The sequence below is a fragment of the Mustela erminea genome, chromosome 3 (genome assembly GCF_009829155.1).
Source record: "Mustela erminea isolate mMusErm1 chromosome 3, mMusErm1.Pri, whole genome shotgun sequence".
Classification (NCBI taxonomy): domain Eukaryota; kingdom Metazoa; phylum Chordata; class Mammalia; order Carnivora; family Mustelidae; genus Mustela; species Mustela erminea.
In genome coordinates this window covers 100,286,915-100,294,395 of record NC_045616.1, presented here as the reverse complement: position 1 = coordinate 100,294,395, position 7,481 = coordinate 100,286,915, and the positions used below count along the sequence as shown (strand labels likewise).

Here is a 7,481-nt window from a genome sequence, read left to right as displayed (position 1 = left end):
GGCCCGCAGCGCGGCCGGAGGTCGCCTCGCAGCGGCCACAGGAGGGCGGCAGCAGGACGGCGGCGCAGCCCGGGGGACCCGGAGGCCGGGGCAGCTCTTTGCCAGGACACCAGGATGAGACACAGCGCCCGCTGCGTCTAGGGGCAAGCTGGCCGGGGCGAGGTGGCCGGGACACGAACAGCTCAGCCAGCCAGAGTTTGTATGAGCCGGCTGGGCCCCTACTGAGAGGCTGGGCCCCTTAAAAGTCCCTTCGGTATGAACTGGCCTGAGAAAGACCAAATTTATTCACTGCGGGCAGGCGACCCCGGCCTGGGGAGCACCGAGGGGGGTGAGGCGCTGCCTGGATCTCGCTCCTGAGTCATTCTACAAGTTTCTTTGCCTAAGCTGGGCAAATGTTATGAATCCTATTATTGTGAGCCTCCCCTCTATAGGAAGTGGAGAAGGAGGCTTAGAGAGGTGATGCTGTGTCCTACGACCTCTTTCCTCCTTCCTGCAAATCCAGGGCTGTCCCCTCTGGGCCTTGTTGCTAACGCACATTTCTTATGCATTTTTCTGCACTTAGGGTGGCTTCAGCTCAGACTGCCAGTTTGGATGACCTGACTGGGCCTCTATCTTAGAGGCTGCGTCCCTTAAATATCCCTAAAGTATGAAACTGCTGGAGAAGGGCACACCTAGTTTGTCTAGGAGCCTGCCACTCTTCCACTTAGCAGCCCTCAGAACAGTCTCTGCCTCCTCCCCGCCAGCTCCACGGCAACAAAATGGAGTAGTAAGGCCAGCCTTGGTCAAGGAGAGATTACAGTCTGTGGGACCAATAGATGGCAAATGGCCCATCACAGCATCCTGGGTGAGGTGCTCTGACATGTCAACATTAAACATTTAAACACATTAAAAAACTCTCCCTGGAAAACCCAGAGAACCACCATCAGATTTGGACTTGGGGATTTTTCTCTTTGTGATTTCGAGACTTGAAGGTCAGCTAGCTATGAACTAGAAGAGAGAAGGAAAAGATGTGCCCTAAACTGTGAGTAGTGGTTTTCCTAATGGGGTTGGGGTGGAGGGAATTTCCCTTTGGCTCAGTAATACTTTGATGTAGGTCTCAATCTTACGAAAATATAGTTGTTTATGAGGAGTGTAAAAAAGAAAAACACTTAAGGCCCTGAACAACCCCGTCCAAGCATACTACTCCATGATCATCACACACCTCTCTCCAGCTGCAAGCCCAGGGGCTGGGAAGACCTAGAAAGTTTGCTAGTTTAACAAACCAGCCCTAAATATCAACTCCAGGTTTTGTGGAGACAGAAGGACTGTGAACACTGTGCCCATTGTGACCTCCATAGGCTATTCTTATCTGATTCCTGGAGACTTCAGTCAGTAACTTGGGCAATCCACGAGCAAATCCACCGTAGATGCTCTTCCCTCTTCCTCCTTCCTTTTCCGGGCCAACTAATTTAGCCATCAGCAGCATTGAACTCCATGCTTGAGTTACGCAAGTTACTGGTCCAAATTATTCTGCAGCTGTGCTTTTGCTGTTGTACATTACCCCAATTTTCTGCATTAATATATTAAAAGTCATTATTAACGCTGTATTTTGGACCATATAGCATTTCTATGGGCTGGAGATACCCAGCACCTTGACACCTCCATCTTTGTAGACCTCTAAAGACAATCCTAGTTTTTGTTTTTTTTTTTTTTTAAAGATTTTATTTATTTATTTGACAGAGAACACAAGTAGGCAGAGAGGCAGGCAGAGAGAGAGGAGGAAGCAGGCTCCCTGCTGAGCAGAGAGCCCGATGCGGGACTCGATCCCAGGACCCTGAGATCATGACCTGAGCTGAAGGCAGCGGCTTAACCCACTGAGCCACCCAGGCGCCCAACAATCCTAGTTTTTTAATTCTCCATTTAATTGTGAAACTTAGTGATGGTCAAAAGACATGAATAAATAAAGTTGAGTAAAACATATGGGACAAGCTCACAAAATCTGAGTTTCAATTTATGTAGTCTGAAGTGGAGAAGGTTTTTTTTTGTTTGTTTGTTTTATAGATTTTTATTTATTTATTTATTTGACAGACAGAGATCACAAGTAGGCAGAGAGGCAGGCAGAGAGAGAGAAAGGAGGAAGCAGGCTCTCTGCGGAGCAGACAGCCCGATGCGGGGCTCCATCCCAGGACCCTGGGATCATGACCTGAGCTGAAGGCAGAGGCTTTAAACCCACTGAGCCACCCAGGCGCCCCTGAAGTGGAGAAGTTTTTTAAAACTTTTTTTTTACATTTTATTGGGGTGCCTAGGTGGCTTCGTGGGGTAAGCCTCTGCCTCAGCTCAGGTCATGATCTCAAGGTCCTGGGATCAAGTCCCACGTGGGGCTCTCTGCTCAGCAGGGCAGCCTGCTTCTCCCCATCCCTCCTGCCTATCTGCCTACTTGTGACTTCTGTCAAATAAATAAATAAATTTTTTTTAAAGATTTTATTTATTTATTTGACAGTGAGAGACACAGTGAGAGAGGGAACACAAGCAGAGGGCGTGGGAGAGGGAGAAGCAGGCTTCCTGCCAAGCAGGGAGCCTGATGTGGGGCTTGATCCCAGGACTCTGGGATCATGACCTCAGCCGAAGGCAGATGCTTAACGACTGAGCCACCCAGGCATCCCTAAAACTTTTTTAAGGGAAAATTTCAAGTATACATAAGAGTAGATTGAGAGTCAAATACTCTGCCGACTAAGCCAGCCAGGCACTACTATTTTAATTTTTTGAAGAACTGCCATACTGGTTTCCATAGTGACTGTACCATTTTACATTCCCATTAATAATTTCTTTCTTGTTTTGTTTTGAATTGGTTGATTTTACTTTCAAGGGTTGGGTTTTTTTTTCTCTCACTTTTTTCCAACTTTTTATTTTGACATAATTTCAGACCTACAGAAAATTGCAAATAATCCCCATCTGCCTCTCATCCAGATTCCCCAAATAATAACATCTTATCACACTGGCTTTATCCTTTTTTCTTCTCTCACCTTTTCTATTTTCCTCATGCTGTTGGACAATGAATTGCAGGCGTGATGCCCCTTTATTCCTATTTCACAGTTTCCCTAGAAATAAGGACATTCACTTACATAACCACTATACAATGATTGAAATCTAGATATTAATATCAATGCAAAACCATTATCTAATCAACATAACTTAGATTTCACCAAATGCCCCAACAATAGAGGAAGAGAAAATCCCAGATTACGCCTTGTATTGCTATCTACTTGCTCTCTTTTAAACTGGAGCAGTTCCTCTCTGGGTCTTTCATGACCATTGATGTCTCGAAGATTACTAGCCAGTTACTTTGTCCTTCAACTTGAGTTGTCTTATGTTCCTAATGGTTAGATTCAGGCTAAACATTTTTGGCATGATTAGTCCTGAATTATAGATGCAGGCTAAACATTTTTGGCATGATGCTGACGTCTAATTACTGATGATGTTAACATTGCGCATTTGATTAAGGTGGCGTCTGTCAGGTTTCTACACGGCTAACTCACTATTTTTCCTTGTATAATTCACAAATATCCTGTGCTATCTACTTGCTCTCTTTTAATCACAGGTGCATTAAGACTATATAAATTTTATGTCACTCCTCGACTCTCACCTATTCATTCCTTAGCGCATCTATTGTTTTTTGTTTTTTCCCGTGATTCAGGGATCACAGTGATAGTTGCCAAATGGTAATTTTCCAGCATGGTCATTCCATATACAATTATTAATTGGCTCTCTACTACAAGGAGAACATTTATTTGTTTCAGTCTCCATGGGTTCACAGACTTTTTTTATTATCCCCGGGGCTGCGATACTTTGCTATCATGATTTTTTTTACTGTTTAAATTGTCAAGATTGGGGCAGTGGGAGCCCCTTCAAGCTGACTCCTACGTTTTTATGTCCTCATCATCTTGGAATGCTTTCTTACTTTCTGGCACCATAAAATGTTCCAGGTTTAAGAACAAGCCATTTCTACAAGGACTCCTGGTACCTTTGAGTGGAAAATGAAGGAACCAAGCTCTGGGTGCCAGGTGGGATCATTGCTACAGTTGCAATTTCTTCTCTTCCTCTTCCATCTTCATCTTTACCTTCTTTTTTACACACCCATAGAACTATGATAACATCACAAACTTTCTTCCCCAAATCCCTCAGTGTCAGCTGAGGAATACTCAGGAATACCAGCCAATACTGCTGGCCAGTATTCAGATTTACCCAGTTGTCCCGTAAATATCTTCCTATTGTGAGTTTGCTCAGTCAGGACCCAGAGAAGGTGAACACATTGCAAATAAGTATAGCCACATGTACAAATGTGGGGATGGTAGCAAAGTTAGTGCAACAAGGAAATTTTAATTGTAATAACATAACATAATTAATGCCGGTGTGCCCATCCCCTAGCCTCAATAGTTACCAATATCTTTGCCAAACTTATTTCACTGCCCTGTGCTTTAATTCTTTCAAAGCAAATCTCACGTGTTCTATCAAGTCATCTGTGAGTACTTCTCCAAAAGAGAAGGACTTCTTTTTCTCTCTGGCAATATAACCACAATATAATGATCACAGATCAAAAACTGTCACCAATACCCCTACCACCAAACATCCAGTCCGTATTCAGGTTTTCATGATTGTCACAAAATTTTTTTTTCCAGTTGGCTTGTTAGAATCAGGATGCAAACAATGTCTCCACATTGCATTTATTTATGCTTCTTAAAGCTATCTGAAAAATCAATTTTATGAGGTAAGATTTATAATCAATACAGTGCACCGTGTTAAGTGTACAATTCCCGTTTTGACAGGTATATATACTTGTGTTATTACCTGCACACTCCAGATATGAAACACATCCATTGCCCTGAAAATTTCTCTTGTGCCCCTTCTCAGTCAACTCCCCCTGCTAAACACAACCCCTAGCTCCAGGTGACGAGTGTTTCTGTTACCACAGATCACTTCCTGTTTGTTCATCCATGTTGTTGCGTGTGTCAACATCTCTTTCTTTCTTTCTTTCTTTCTTTCTTTCTTTCTTTCTTTTTTTTTTTTAGAGAGAGAGAGTGAGATAGAGCGAGAGCACGCACAAATAGGGGAAAAGGCAGAGGGAGAGAGAGAAGCAGTATCCCTGCTGAACAGGGAGCCCGACATGGGGCTCGATCCCAGGACCCTGGGATAATGACCCGTGCCGAAGGCAGACAATTAACCGACTGAGCCACCCAGTTGCCCCGCGTGTGTCAACATTTCACTGCTATGTGGAACTCTGTAGTATGAATATAACCTAAATTGTGTATCTTTTCAGCTGTTGATCGACATTAGAATTGTTTCCAAGTTTTTGCTATGATGCCTAAAGCAGTTTTGAAAGTTCATGTACAATCTTTGTGTGGACAGATTTTCAATTCTCTCACATAAAAATCTAGGAATGGAATTGCTGGCTGCGTGAAAGTGTATGTTTGACTTTATGAGGAACAGCCAAACTGTTTTCCAAAGTGGTTGTACCATTTTACATTATTGGATTGTTTTCTTATTGGTGAGTTATGAAGTTGAATGGGTGGACATTATATAGAAAAAAAAAAGAATCTTAATTCTTATCTCACACCACACATATACATTATCTTGAAATGGATCATAGACCCAATTTAAAAGCTAAAACTATAAAACTGTAGCTGCATCTCACAAAGGTTGATGTATTGTATTTTAATTTTAATTCAGTGAAAATAAGTTTTAATTTCCCTCACGAGTTTTCCATTGAGTTAGTCATTGAGAAGTGTGTTATTTAATTTACGAAGATTTGGGAGTTTTACAGTGAATATATTTTACATGATCTCAGTAATTTGAAATATTATGAGGCTTGTTTTATGACCCAGCATAGAATCTATCATATGCTTTTGAAAAAAAAAAAAACATGTATTCTACAGTTTCGGGCAGCGTCTTATATTACTTAAGTCAAGTTAGTGGGTCATATTGTTTGTCTTCTATATCCCTACTGATTTACATTATAGTTGTTTTATTGATTCCTGACACAGAAGTATTCATGTGGGGTTTTTTTTAAGTTTTTTTTTTTTTTTTTTTTTTTTAAGTAATCTCTGCTACACCCAACATGGGGCTTGAACTCAGGACCTTGAGATGGAGAGTCACAGGCTCCTCTGACTGACTGAGCCAGCCAGGCGCCTCCAAGAGAGAAGCATTCAAATCTCCAACTGTAATTGTGGATTTGTCTTTTCCTCCTTTCAGCTCTCTCTCTCTCTCTTTTTTTTTTTTTAAAGATTTTATTTATTTATTTGACAGACAGAGATTACAAGTAGGCAGAGAGGCAGTCAGAGAGAGGAGGAAGCAGGCTCCCTGCTGAGCAGAGAGCCCGATGCGGGGCTCGATCCCAGGACCCTGGGATCATGACCTGAGCCGAAGGCAGAGGCTTTAACCTGCTGAGCCACCCAGGTGCCCCAATTCTCTCTCTCTTTTTAAAAAGATTTTATTTATTTATTTGACAGAGATCACAAGTACACAGAGAGGCAGGCGGGGGCCGGGGAAGCAAGCTCCCCACCGAGCAGGGAGCCCGATGCGGGGCTTAATCCCAGGACCCTGAGATCATGACCTGATCTGAAGGCGGAGGCTTTAACCCACTGAGCCATTCAGGAGCCCCTTCCTCCTTTCAGTTCTATTAATTTTTGCTTCTTAGTATTTTGAGACTGTTATTAGGTACATATACATTTTGGACTGTAAGATCTCCTGATGAATTTAACTCTTTATCATGATGATAAGATATTTTTTTTATCCTTGGTAATACTCTTTATTCCAAAATCTCTTTGGTCTGATATTAATATAGCAATTTCAGCTTTTTTACAATTACTGTTTGCAGGGTATCTTTCCCCATGCATTAAATGTGTCTTTATATTTTAAGTGATTTTTCCCTCTCTGGTGTGCTGAAGCCACCCCAATGGTGTTTTGGTGCTCTGCTCTTGTTCAGTTTTTCTAACTTTATCCTCTCCCCTCCTGGGAAGCAGATTGTGGACTCTGAGGTATGATCTTGAATACTATCATTGTAAGTGGAATCATGTAGTGATGTAAGTGGAATCATGAGTATCTTCTTTTTTTAAGATTTTATTTATTTATTTGACAGAGAGAGACAGAGATCTCAAGTAGGCAGAGAGGCAGGTAGAGAGAGGGGGAAGCAGGCTCCCCACTGAGCAGAGAGCCAGATGTGGAGCTTGATCCCAGGACCCTTGAATCATGACCTGAGCTGAGGCAGAGGCTTTAACCCACTGAGCCACCCAGGTGCCCCATGAAGTATCTTCTTATGACTGGCTTATTTCATTTAGCATAGTGCCCTAAAGATTCATCCATATTGTATATACGTTGGAATTTCCTCCCTTTTTAAAGCTGCATAGTATTCCATTGTGTGTAGATACCATATATGTATTTGCTTATCCATTTATCTGTTGATAGGTACTTGAGTTGTTTCCACTTCTTGGCTACAGTGAATAATGTTG

General features: G+C 42.4%; 1 long non-coding RNA gene across 2 annotated transcripts; it reads left to right on the top strand.

Moving 5' to 3' along the window:
- The first annotated feature begins 23 nt into the window (after positions 1-23).
- Positions 24-5,076, top strand: LOC116586681. 2 transcript variants are annotated; one of them, XR_004284104.1, is made up of 4 exons: positions 24-253; positions 563-1,021; positions 3,963-4,040; positions 5,048-5,076. It is a non-coding gene; the product is annotated as an uncharacterized LOC116586681 (long non-coding RNA). The 2 variants fall into 2 exon arrangements; XR_004284103.1 differs by having other exon boundaries at positions 79-1,021.
- Positions 5,077-7,481: the final 2,405 nt, after the last annotated feature.